The sequence below is a fragment of the Haematobia irritans genome, chromosome 4 (genome assembly GCF_050003625.1).
Source record: "Haematobia irritans isolate KBUSLIRL chromosome 4, ASM5000362v1, whole genome shotgun sequence".
In the NCBI taxonomy this organism is placed as follows: domain Eukaryota; kingdom Metazoa; phylum Arthropoda; class Insecta; order Diptera; family Muscidae; genus Haematobia; species Haematobia irritans.
Window position 1 is genome coordinate 185,997,359 of NC_134400.1, and position 14,471 is coordinate 186,011,829.

Sequence of the window (14,471 nt, forward strand, 5' to 3'; positions counted from 1 at the left end):
AAATAAAATTTCGACGAAATTTTCTATAGAAATAAAAATGTTGACAAAATTTTCTATATAAATAATATTTTCACAAAAATTTTTTTGGAAATAAAAATTTTGCCGAATTTTTCTATAGAAATAACATTTCCATGACATCTTGTATAGAAATAAAATTTTAAAAATTACGAAGAAATTTTCTATGGAAAAAAAATTTCGACAAAATTTTGTATAGAAATAATATTTCGAGGAAATTTTCAATAAAAAAAAATTTCGATGAAGTTTTCCATAGAAATAAAATTTCCTATAGCAATAAAATTTTGACAAAATTTTCTATAGAAATAAAATTTCGACGAAATTTTCCATCGAAATAAAATTTCGACGAAATTTTCTATAGAAATAAAGTTTCGACGAAATTTTCTATAGAAATAAAATTTTGACGAAATTTTCTATAGAAATAAAATTTCGACGAAATTTTCTATAGAAATAAAGTTTCGACGAAATTTTCTATAGAAATAAAATTTCGACGAAATTTTCAATAGAAATAAAATTTCGACGAAATTTTCTTCTATAGAAATAAATTTTGGACGAAATTTTCTATAGAAATAGAATTTCGACGAAATTTTCTTCTATAGAAATAAATTTTGGACGAAATTTTCTATAGAAATAGAATTTCGACGAAATTTTCTATAGAAGTAAAATTTCGACGAAATTTTCCATAGAAATAATATTTTGACAAATTTTTTTTGGAAATAAAAAGTTTGCCGAATTTTTCTATAGAAATAAAATTTCCATGACATTTTGTATAGAAATAACATTTTAAAAATTACGAAGAAATTTTCTATAGAAATAAAATTTTTGAGTATTGTTGACCTATTTTATGATTATTCTGATTATTAATTTTGTTCGGCTTGAGGTTATAGAAACAATCGATTATTGATTTGTTTTAATATTTATTCCCAATATTTCGGTTAGTGCCACTAACCATCTTCTGGGATTTTGTATCTACATAAAATACAAAAATTAAATTTCATTTAATGTTCACAAAAGTCACAATATTATTTAAGATATAATTTATTGAAAATAACTAACATGAGTTCGTGTGCTGCTGCTGTTCGTTTCGCAAGTAACATACACTAAGTTTCTTTTGTCTCGATGCTTGTTTATGATATGTCGATACATTCTCGCGCATTCTTCCGTGTATTTTTTGAAATCCATTCTCTTGTCAGGGGAGAGATCTATTACATTGAGCATTTCAAGAGTGTATCCTGGCCTATGATTATTCTCTTGAGCAAGAATAGAAAAATTTGTCAAAATTTTATTGCTATAGGAAATTTCGTGGAAATTTGATGTCGTCGAAATTTTCGACGAAATTTTCCATTGAAATAAAATTTCGACGAAATTTTTTATAGAAATAAAGTTTCGACGAAATTTTCTATAGAAATAAAATTTCGACGAAATTTTCTATAGAAATAAAATTTTCTATAGAAATAAAATTTTGACGAAATTTTCTGTAGAAATAAAATTTTGACGAAATTTTCTGTAGAAATAAACTTTCGACGCAATTTTCTATAGACATACAAGTTTGACGAAATTTTCTATAGAAATAAAATTTTGACGAAATTTTCTATAGAAATAAAATTTCGACGAAATTTTCTATGGAAATACAATTTTGACGAAATTTTCAATAGAAATAAAATTTTGACGAAATTTTCTATAGAAATAAAATTTCGACGAAATTTTCTATAAAAATAATATTTTGACAAATTTTTTTGGAAATAAAAATTTTGCCGAATTTTTCTATAGAAATAAAATTTCTATGACATTTTGTATAGAAATAAAATTTTAAAAATTACGAAGAAATTTTCTATGGAAAAAAAATTTCGACGAAATTTTGTATAAAAATAAAGTTTCGACGAAATTTTCAATATACAACAATTTCGACGAAATTTTCCATAGAACTAAAATTCCCACTAAATTTTCTATAGAAATAAAATTTCGACGAAATTTTCTATAGAAATAAAATTTCGATGAAATTTTCTATAGAAATAAAATTTCGACGAAATTTTCTATAGAAATAAAATTTCGACGAAATTTTCTGTAGAAATAAAATTTCGACGAAATTTTCTATAGAAATAAAATTTCGACGAAATTTTCTACAGAAATAAAATTTCGACGTATTTTTCTATAGAAGTAATATTTTGACAAAATATTCTACAGAAATAAAATTTCGACGAAATTTTCTATAGAAATAAAATTTCGACGTAATTTTCTATAGAAGTAAAATTTTGACAAAATTTTCTGTAGAAATAAAATTTCGACGAAATTTTCTATAGAAATAAAATTTCGACGAAATTTTCTACAGAAATAAAATTTCGACGTATTTTTCTATAGAAGTAATATTTTGACAAAATATTCTACAGAAATAAAATTTCGATGAAATTTTCTATAGAAATAAAATTTCGACGAAATTTTCTATAGAAATAAAATTTCGACGAAATTTTCTGTAGAAATAAAATTTCGACGAAATTTTCTATAGAAATAAAATTTCGACGAAATTTTCTACAGAAATAAAATTTCGACGTATTTTTCTATAGAAGTAATATTTTGACAAAATATTCTATAGAAATAAAATTTCGACGTAATTTTCTATAGAAATAAAATTTCGACGAAATTTTCTATAGAAATAAAATATTGATATTATAGAAATAAAATTTCGACGAAATTTTTTATAGAAATAAAATGTTGACGAAATTTTCTATAGATATAAAATTTCCATTAAATTTTCTATGGAAATAAAATTTCGACGAAATTTTTTTATAGAAATAACATTTCTGCGAATTTTTTTTATAGAATTAAAATTGTATAAAAAAATCGATTATTTACACACTTTCCCCCGGAGTAGTAAAGGTTCCCAATTAATTCAATAGTGTTAGGACTATTTTTTGAGTAATTCCATCAATCATTTGTTAATGTCGCCTCTATTGCTTGCATAATTTATCTTCGCCATTTTCAAGAATAGTTTTCCCTTTACCACGTGTAAGGTGTGGTGGTGGTCTTGATAATAGCATTATAATTTATTAGCCAAGACTTTATGAACATTAATTTTATGCCAATTTCTTCTATGTCAATGGAGGTTGTTGTGTTACAAAGGTCATTGACTATTTTCATAGTCGTTCGATAAGTTGTCCATTATTGGACATTGTTCGAGGTTCCCTTAATATTAGGAAACAAAATTGCAATAAAAGCTTAGTGCCCTAAGAAATTGCTTTCTTATTGCTAAATATAGATTCATGACATATCTCCCTATATAGGATAGCAGGCCATATACGTATAAGGAATATTATTTTAATTTGTGAAATTGTTGCTCATACGTCACCGGGGATAAATTTGTGGAAAAGAGAAAATTACAAAGGGTGGCGATGGCATATTGTAATAATTATATTTTGGTTAATAAATACAATAAAATAAAAGCTAAATTAAACAAAAAAAGGAAACCAATATATAAAACGATTGGTCGATCGATGTGTCATAAATTGACCCATATACTTGTGAGTTTGTTTCCAGGAAATCTTCGCCCCATTTAATAGTTCCTTGAACGAAACATATACACAGCCCTAAGTATTAATAATTACAGGTTAATGACTTCGAGACATTAGCAATTATTTCAAATTCGCTAGAAAGACCAAAGTCTATTTTTTTATATTTATTTCTTTCTCATGAAGCAAATGCATTTGGCATAGTCGAGAAAATCAACATTCATGTATATATGGCCAAGGAGTGTTTCGAGGGTTTTGTAGGAAGATTAATTACCAAATGCAATATTTATATCATCGATGAGTATATATTGGACGATATAATTTCACAGAGCGGAAGCGACATTTTGTCCCATCCCGAAAGCGTTTTTGTTTTTTAATCAGGGTGGCTAGGAAATTTACACCCAAAAAAATTGGTAGCAAAAAATCTGCTAAAAAAGGGGATGTACACCCAAAGAAATTTGATAGTAGACAAAGCAAAAAACAGCAGAAAAATCTGCTGGAAAAGGGGAAGCTGTTTGCTGAAATGGCAACCATTGCCTGCTGCTAGTTCACAAATTTGATTATTTCTCAACATTTTGTCCCACCCTGAAAGCGTTTTTGTTTTTTAATCAGTATGGCTAGGAAATTTACACCCAAAAAAATTGTTAATGTCACCTCTATTGCTTGTATAATTTATCTTCGCAATTTTCAAGAATAGTTTTCCCTTTACCACGTGTAAGGTGTGGTGGTGGTCTTGATAATAGGGGGCATTATAATTTATTAGCCAAGACTTTATGAACATTAATTTTATGCCAATTTCTTCTATGTCAATGGAGGTTGTTGTGTTACAAAGGTCATTGACTATTTTCATAGTCATTCGATAAGTTGTCCATTATTGGACATTGTTCGAGGACACAGCAAAAAATCTGCTAAAAAAGGGAAGCTGTACCCAATCTACACCCAAAGAAATTTGATAGTAGACAAAGCAAAAAACAGCAGAAAAATCTGCTGAAAAAGGGGAAGCTGTTTGCTGATATGGCAACCATTGCCTGCTGCTAGTTCACAAATTTGAATATTTCTCAACATTTTGTCCCACCCTGAAAGCGTTTTTGTTTTTTAATCAGTGTGGCTAGGAAATTTACACCCAAAAAAATTGGTAGTGGACACAGCAAAAAATCTGCTAAAAAAAAGGGAAGCTGTACCCAATCTACACCCAAAGAAATTTGGTAGTAGACAAAGCAAAAAACAGCAGAAAAATCTGCTGAAAAAGGGGAAGCTGTTTGCTGAAATGGCAACCATTGCCTGCTGTTAGTTCACAAATTTGAATATTTCTCTAATTAAGGCATAATAGCAAAAAAAATGTTGTCGCATTTGGGTTCTTTTAAGGATATTTTACGGTAGTAATAAGCAAAGAAATTATATTTTGTTCTTAAAAATACTTTGGGTAGGATTTTAGAACCTAAATTGTTCGCTAGAGAACCAAGTAAATAACAGCAAAAAATGACAGTTGTTTTGAGCAGACTTTTTTCTTTGAGTTTATGGGTATTCCGTAGTTGGTCTCTTTAGCTTATAAAGCTCCAATAGTAAAAGTCTGTGGCCGGAAAGAACGGCACCACTTCACGATTTTGGTTCCAAGTTTACATTACACTATGGGTGTTTTTTTATACCCACCACCATAGAATGGTGACGGGGGTATAATAAGTTTGTCATTCCGTTTGTAACACATCGAAATATCGATTTCCGACTATATAAAGTATATATATTCTTGATCAGGGAGAAATTCTAAGACGATATAACGATGTCCGTCTGTCTGTCTGTTGTAATCACGCTACAGTCTTCAATAATGAAGCAATCGTGCTGAAATTTTGCACAAACTCGTTTTTTGTCTGCAGGCAGGTCAAGTCCGAAGATGGGCTATATCGGTCCAGGTTTTGATATAGTCCCCATATAAACCGACCTCCCGATTTGGGGTCTTGGGCTTAGGTTAGGTTATGTGGCAGCCCGATGTATCAGGCTCACTTAGACTATTCAATCCATTGTGATACCACAGTGGTGAACTTCTCTCTTATCACTGAGTGCTGCCCGATTCCATGTTAAGTTCAATGACAAGGGACCTCCTTTTTATAGCCGAGTCCGAACGGCGTTCCACATTCCAGTGAAACCACTTAGAGAAGCTTTGAAACCCTCAGAAATGTCACCAGCATTACTGAGGTGGGATAATCCACCGCTGAAAAACTTTTTGGTTTTCGGTCGTAGCAGGAATCGAACCCACGACCTTGTGTATGCAAGGCGGGCATGCTAACCATTGCACCACGGTGGCTCCACGGCTACCACGGTCTTGGGCTTATAGAAATCGAAGTTTTTATCCAATTTGACTGAAATTTGAAATCTAGAGGTATTTTATGACCATAAAGAGGTGTGCCAAAAATGTGGAGTATCGGTCCATGTTTTGGTATAGCCCCCATATAAACCGACCTACCGTTTTTACTTCTTGGGCTTATAGAAACCGCAGTTTTTATTCAATTTACCTGAAATTGGGAATCTAGAGGTATTGAAGGACCACAAATACGTGTGCCAAAAATTGTGAGTATCGGTCCATGTTTTGGTATAGCCCCCATATAGACCGATCTCCCGATTTTACTTCTTGGGCTTATAGAAACCGCAGTTTTTATTCAATTTACCTGAAATTGGAAATCTAGAGGTATTGTAGGACCACAAATACGTGTGCCAAAAATTGTATCTCGGTCCATGTTTTGCTATGGTTCCCATATAAAACGACCTCCCGATTTGGGGCCTTGAGCTTATAGACACCGTAGTTTTTATCCAATTTGTCTGAAATTGGAAATCTAGAGGTATTGTAGGACCATAAAGAGGTATGTCGAAAATGGTGAGTATCGGTCCATATTTTGGTATAGCCCCCATATAGACCGATTTCCCGATTTTACTTCTTGGGCTTCTAGAATCCGAAGTTTTTATCCTATTTGCCTGAAATTGGAAATCTAGAGGTATTTTCGGGTCATAAAGAGGTGTGCCGAAAACGGTGAGTATCGGTCCATATTTTAGTATAGCCCCCATAAGAACGATCTCCCGATTTAACTCCTTGGGTTTCTAGAAACCGTAGTTTTTATCTGATTTGCCTGAAATTGTAAATATTCTGGTATTTTAGGCTCACAAAAACGTGTATCGGATTAAGTTTTTATCGGTCCATTTGGTAGTGCCTCCATATAGACCGACTTCACTTCTTGAGGGTGTAGAAGGCGCACTGATCATGAAAATTGCTTGAAACTCAATGTAAAATTTCCAGATTTTACTTCTATAGATTTAAGATTTCAAATCAAGACGTTATTTTATAATTTTCTTGCACACTTACAAGAGATGTTAATGATTCCTCTAAAACTCAAACAAAAATGGTTCTTATAAATCCAGAATCTGATATAGTCCTCATAGGTGAAATCTTTAAATTTGTCTTCGGGAAGTGTCCTCAATTCAAAGGAAACCCTGATATTTGCTTCATGGTGCTGGGTATTTAAGATTCGGCCCGGTCGAACTTAGTGCTGTATATACTTGTTTTTGGTACCCTTCACCACTACTGTGGTACAGGGTATAATAAGTTTGTGCATTTATATTTAACGCTTAGAATTAAATTCGATTTAGATATGTCCGTCTGCTGTTCATGTATTTTTGTGTACAAAGTACAACCCGCAGCTTATGTCCGATCGTCCTCAAATTTGGTACATGGTCTTTTTTTCGCCTCAAAGACGATCCATATTGATTTTGGAAAAAATCGGTTCAGATTTAGATATAGCTACCATATAAATTTATAACCGATATGGTAATAAATGACGTATTTATCAACCGATCTGGGGGCTAATCACGGCATTCGATATCGAGAACTTTTGATCGAAATTTTTCGGATCACGGGAGTCGCTATCGAGTTTTATTGATCGACAATTCTTACGATTGGTAAATTGCAATCGTAAAACATTTTTCATTTGTTTTTATACCCTGCGCCACACTGTGGAACAGGGTATTATAAGTTAGTGCATATGTTTGCAACACCCAGAAGGAGACGAGATAGAAACATGGTGTCTTTGGCAAAAATGCTCAGGGTGGGCTCCTGAGTCGATATAGCCATGTCCGTCTGTCCGTGAAAACATTTTTGTAATCAAGGTCTAGGTCGCAATTTTAGTCCAATCGACCTCAAATTTGGCACAAGTATGTGTTTTGGCTCAGAATAGAACACTATTGATTTTGGAAGAAATCGGTTCAGATTTATATATAGCTCCCATATATACCTTTCGCCCGATATGGACTAATACGGTCCCAGAAGCCAGAGTTTTACCTCAATTTGGTTGAAATTTTGCACAAGAAGAACAATTAGTAGACAAGTGTGCCAAATTTTAGTGAAATCGGTTCAGATTTAGATATAGCTCCCATATATATCGTTCGCCCGATTTACACTCATATGACCACAGTGGCCAATCTTTTACTCCGATTTAATTGAAATTTTGCATAGGGAGTAGAATTAGCATTGTAGCTATGCGTGCTAAATTTGGTTAAAATCGGTTCAGATTTATATATAGCTCCCATATATAGCTTTCGGCCGATTTACACACATATGACCACAGAGGCCAATTTATTGCTCCGATTTAGTTGAAATTTTGCACAGGGAGTAGAATTAGCATTATTGCTATGTGTGCCAAATTTGCTTGAAATCGGTTCAGATTTCGATATAGCTCCATGTTTTTCTTATTTCGACAAAAATGGTCAAAATACCAACATTTTCCTTGTAAAATCGCCACTGCTTAGTCGAAAAGTTTTAAAATTACTCTAATATTTCTAAACTTCTAATACATATATATCGAGCGATAAATCATAAATAAACTTTTGCGAAGTTTCCTTAAAATTGCTTCAGATTTAAATGTTTCCCATATTTTTATGCCCTCCACCATAGGATGGGGGGAATATTAACTTTATCATTCCGTTTGTAACACATCGATATATTGCTCTAAGACCCCATAAAGTATATATATTCTGGGTCGTGGTGAAATTCTGAGTCGATCTGAGCATGTCCGTCCGTCCGTCTGTTGAAATCACGCTAACTTCCGAACGAAACAAGCTATCGACTTGAAACTTGGCACAAGTAGTTGTTATTGATGGTATTGCAAATGGGCCATTCGGTCCACTTTTACGTATAGCCCCCATATAAACGGACCCCCAAATTTGGCTTGCGAGGCCTCTAAGAGAAGCAAATTTCATCCGATCCGGCTGAAATTTGGTACATGGTGTTAGTATATGGTCTCTAACAACCATGCAAAAATTGGTCCACATCGGTTCATAATTATATATAGCCTCCATATAAACCGATCCCCCGATTTGGCTTGCAGAGCTTCTAAGAGAAACAATTTTCATCCGTTCCGGCTGAAATTTGGCACATGGTGTTAATATATGGTCTCTAACAATCATGCAAAAATTGGTCCATATCGGTCCATAATTATATATAGCCCCCATATAAACCGGTCCCCCGATTTGACTTGCGGAGCCTCTAAGAGAAGCAAATTTCATCTGATCCAGCTGAAATTTGGTACATGGTGTTAGTATATGGTATCTAACAACCATGCAAAAATTGGTCCATATCGGTCCATAATTATATATAGTCCCCATATAAACCGATCAACAGATTTGACCTCCGGAGCCTCTTGGAAAACCAAAATTCATCTGATTCAGTTGAAATTTGGTACGTGATGTTAATATATGGCCTCAAACACCCATGCAAAAATTGGTTGATATCGGTCCATAATTATATATAGGCCCCATATAAACCGATCCCCAGATTTGACCTCCGTAGCACCTTGGAAGAGCAAAATTCTTCCCATTCGGTTGAAATTTGGTACGTGATGTTAGTATAGGGTATCCAACAACCATGCAGGAATTGGTTCCTCTCAGTCCATAATAATATATAGCTCCCATATAAACCGATCCCCAGATTTGACCTCCGGTGCCTTTTGGAGAATCAAAATTCATCCGATCTGGTTGAAATTTGGTACGTGGTGGTAGTATATGATATTTAACAACTATGCCAAAAGTGGTCCATATCAGTCCATATTCATATATAGCCCCCATATAAACCGATCCCGAGATTTGGTTTTGGAGCCTCTTGGAGGAGCAAATTTTATACGAGTCAGTTGAAATTTGGTACATTGTGCTAGTATATGACCGTTAACAACCATGCCTAACTAGGTCCATATCGGTCTATAGTTATATATAGCCATCAGATAAATCGATCCCCAATCACACAAAACTTGGTCCATATCAAGTTCATAATTGTATATAGCCCCCATATAAGCGACCCCCATATTTCAATTCTGGCTCTCTACGTATTGTCTAATACATACCACGTATGGACTAACTCACAATTTAGAAAACGATGTTAAGAAGTTTTAAGATACCACAACCCAAGTAATTCGATTGTCGATGACAGTCTTTCGTAGAAGTTTCTACGCAATCCATGGTGGAGGGTACATAAGATTCGGCCTGGCCGAACTTACGGCCGTATATACTTGTTTTTTTACTAACATTGTGTTCCACCCTAGTGCATTAGCCGACTTAAATTTTGGGTCTATAGATTTTGTAGAAGTCTATCAAATTCTGTCCAGATCGAGTGATATCTAAATGTATGTATTTGGGACAAACCTTTATGTACAGCCCCCAACACATTTGACGGATGTGATATGGTATTGAAAATTTAGATCTACAAAGTGGTGCAGGGTATAATATAGTCGGCCCCGCCCGACTTTAAACTTTCCTTACTTTTTTTTTTTTACTAACATTGTGTTTCATCCCAGGGTGTTAGCCGATTTAATTTTTATGGTAATTCTAGCGATTTTGTAGAAGTACAAAAAATTTCTCCAAATCGTTTCAGATATATATAGTTGTATATGGGAATATAAACCTTGGTAATAACTCGCAACAAATTTGAAGGAGTTGAGATGGTAACACAAATTTTGGTCTACATATTGGTGAAGGGTATAATATAGTCGGCCCCGCCCGACTTTAGACTTTACTTACTTTTTTTTTAATTAAAAATGTAACTATTTTCATTTTTTAGTTTGACCAAAAATTGATTTTTGAAATAATTTTTGATCAAAACTTTATCCATCCATCACTTTCTTTTAATTGACTTCCGAGCCTTTCGAGTTTGATTAAAAAGTTAATTGTATCAAATAAATTTGTAATTAAAAATTTAAAAATTTTCAATCATTGACTTAATGAACTTAATATCGAATATTGATTAAAAAGTATCAATTGACAAAATTTTCAACATCAATCGACTTTTTAATTGGAAATTTTTTGGTGGTATTTTTTTCTGTGGACTGTGTGTCCACAGAAAAAAATACCAGATTTTTTATGGCCTTTTTGGGTTTTTCATAGCCTTTACGCATACATAACATATATCAGTAGGATTGCTGCTGGTTTGATTGCGGTGATCGATTCAATGGCTATATTACTTTGCTGTGGATTTACATTTTGCCTACGGCTTTTTGGCAAGTAAGTGCAGCTACAAATCTCCATGGGATTAATAATGACACCTTCATATCTCTTCGTCCTTTGGTCCTAAATATCCAAATATGTCATTTATGCATCCAGTGACCTAGATTGTCCTAAGAGATAATCACCAGAGCTCCCTGTTTTTACCTTCAGTACATCCGAATTTAGAACTCATTGTTTTGTCCCATATCCAACCTTCTGAAGATATTTTCCAATAGATATGAATTTTTAGTGTAGGAAAGGTGGAGGTTAAATTTTAATTTTCTTTGGTAAACAATATAACAAAAAAATAATTTTATACAAAAGAATTTCTCAAACAAAAATTTTAATTTGTTATTTGTTTTGCCATAATGCCAGTGATGGTGACAGACAACAACAATAGCAGCAAACAATAAAAATTTAATAAATTCGTATACTCGGACTAAAGTACAAATCGTTAAAACGTGATTGAAATTTAAAAAAAAAAACACCATCGATAATGGATCGCCGTTCGCCGGCTGGCTGGAGTGGAAAATAGCAGATTGTTATGCTTGAGTGTTGGATAGATGGATGGATGTGGGATAAATTTGTGATGCAAATCAAAAAAGTGTCGATAGGAAAGAAACGAAACAAAAAAACATAAACCAACAAAAGTCCACTTTATGAAAAAAAAAGAATTCTCTTTCTTTCAAGTCAATGAGAGTTACATTAAATGAATTTTAAAATAATTTTTCTGCATTATATCAATTTTGTTTGTTGTCTTGGTGAATATTTTTTGCATAACGAACCAAGTAAAAAAGAGGCCATACGTTAATACGTAAAAACAAAAGTAATGAAGGCGGCACAAATCCAAAAATGTAAATTCTTTGGTATAGCGCCTCCAACAAACCCCACTCACTCAGCATACCGGAGATGAATGGTGGTGCAACAATTGCAATTTAATAAGAATGCATTTGCTTCACCTCAATGTATTTCGTTGAGTTCTATTTACAATAGACAATACATTAATCCTATTCAGACGCAGATCAAGACATACTTACGTATCTGGTATTCAAAATAAAAACGTGATTCTCTTAACAAAGCACAATGTATAACTCGGTGACAGACTTCGTAAATTGTATACCCTATAGTAGGGGCAACATAAATTTGATACCAATTTGGAAACATTACAGTTACAAATTTAAAAATTCAAATATGGTGGACCTTTCGAATAGCGAACATTTCTCAAAAGTGGACAATTTTCGTGAGATTTGATGACATACAGGGTGGCTAATATGTACTACAATCCATTTAACACTCTTTCTAAACTGCTCTTCTGACATCTGAGATATTGATTCTAGTGACAATTCACGTGGACTAGGACGTATATTTAAGGAGATATGACCAATTTAACCCTGGACAGTCATCGTTCGTCAAAATGACGACGCGTAATTTCATTTTCGATTTAAAATGCATTTGTGTCGATTGGGAAATCATAAATTTTAGTTATACTAATTGAACTATTTTGTGAATTTTTATTTTATACTAATTAAAAACAAATTGAATAAGAAAATAAAGTAAATTTTGGTTCTCATTTTTGCTTACGATGTAACTTATAGCGTCTTGAAATAAGCCGTAGTCAAAATGACGAAGGATGACGTTAGTGTACAAAAAATAAGGATGACTTTCCAGGGTTAAGTTTGTCATATAAAAATTTTGATTTTTTGAGGATTTTTATCAATATTTTGATTTTTGGGGGGTGGTCACGAACTAACCTCCTTTTGGCTCTAGGATGCATATTTAAGGAGATGTGGCCAATTTAAGTTTTTTCTTAAAAAATTTGATTTTTTGAGGATTTCCATCAAAATTTTGATTTTTTGGAGGTGGTCACCACTTAACTTCCTTTTGGCTCTACACTGAAAAAAATATTGTCGTGAGGTCAAAGATTTCATGTCTTTAAAATACGAATACAAATTTTGCTTAGCATAGAAGACGCATTTCTCTAAAATAAAGTTATTTTCCTTGTCCAAAAGTCGATAAACTTTTCAATGAAGTCGAATTGTCCTTATAATTAAGTGATTTGACTTAAAAATGGGTATCTTAACATGAAAGAAAAATTTTATAGGCTAAGGTCAACTTGACTTTAATAATTCAGAAAAATTCTTTAAATTTAATGAAATTGTCTTTAAATTTGTTGTCTTTTGGCATCTTGACTACAAAGCAAAAAATCGTTCAAATATGGGACATGTTTATTTTAAAGAAGTTTTTTATTTCAAACATAGCATAATTTCTACTGGAAGTCGAGTCCTAATTTGGAAAATAAAGTTGCCGTTAACTCGTTCTTAAAGGACTTTGATAGCATATGAAGAAAAAAAGCTGAGAAAGCGAAAAATTAAATTTTGCTTCCTAGAAGCAAGTACACAAAATCTAAATTTAAAAGAGAATTGTGTCTTAAAAGTATCCTTACTTGTATTCTCCGCTTCTTTGGCTCGGAATCAATACCAAATTTTTTAAAGTAAAGACAAAATCTTTGGAACCGAGTATGCTTTTTTTTCAGTGTAGGACGCATATTTAAGGAGATATGGCAAATTTAAGTTTTTCATTAAAAAATTTGATTTTTGAGGATTTTCATTAAAAATTTGAATTTTTGGAGGGTGGTCACGAATTAACTTCCTTTTGGCTCTAGGACGCATATCTAAGGAGATATGGCCATATTAAGTTTTTCATACAAAAAATTTAATTTTTTGAGGATTTTCAACAAAATTTTGATTTTTGGGGGGTGGTCACGAATTAACCTCCTTTTGACTCTAGGACGGATATTTAAGGAGATATGGCCAATTTAAGTTTTTCATTAAAAAATTTGATTTTTGAGGATTTTCATTAAAAATTTGAATTTTGGGGGTGGTCACAAATTAACCTCCTTTTGGCTCTAGAACGCATATTTAAGGAGATATGGCAAATTTAAGTTTTTCATTAAAAAATTTGATTTTTGAGGATTTTCATTAAAAATTTGAATTTTGGGGGTGGTCACAAATTAACCTCCTTTTGGCTCTCGAACGCATATTTAAGGAGATACGGCCAATTTAAGTTTTTCATACAAAAAATTAAATTTTTTTGGGATTTTCAATAAAATTTTGGTTTTTGGGGTGTGGTCACGAATTAACCTCCTTTTGGCTCTAGAACGCATATTTATTGAGATATGGCCAATTTAAGTTTTTCATACAAAAAATTTAATGTTTTGCGGATTTTCAATAAAATTTTGATTTTTTAGAGGTGGTCACGAATTAACCTCCTTTTGGCTCTAGAACGCATATTTAAGGAGATATGGCCAATTTAAGTTTTTCATAAAAAAATCGATTTTTTGAGGATTTTCATCAAAATTTTGATTTTTGGAGGGTGGTCACGAATTAACTTCCTTTTGGCTCTAGGACGCATATTTAAGGAGATATGGCCAATTTAAGTTTTTCA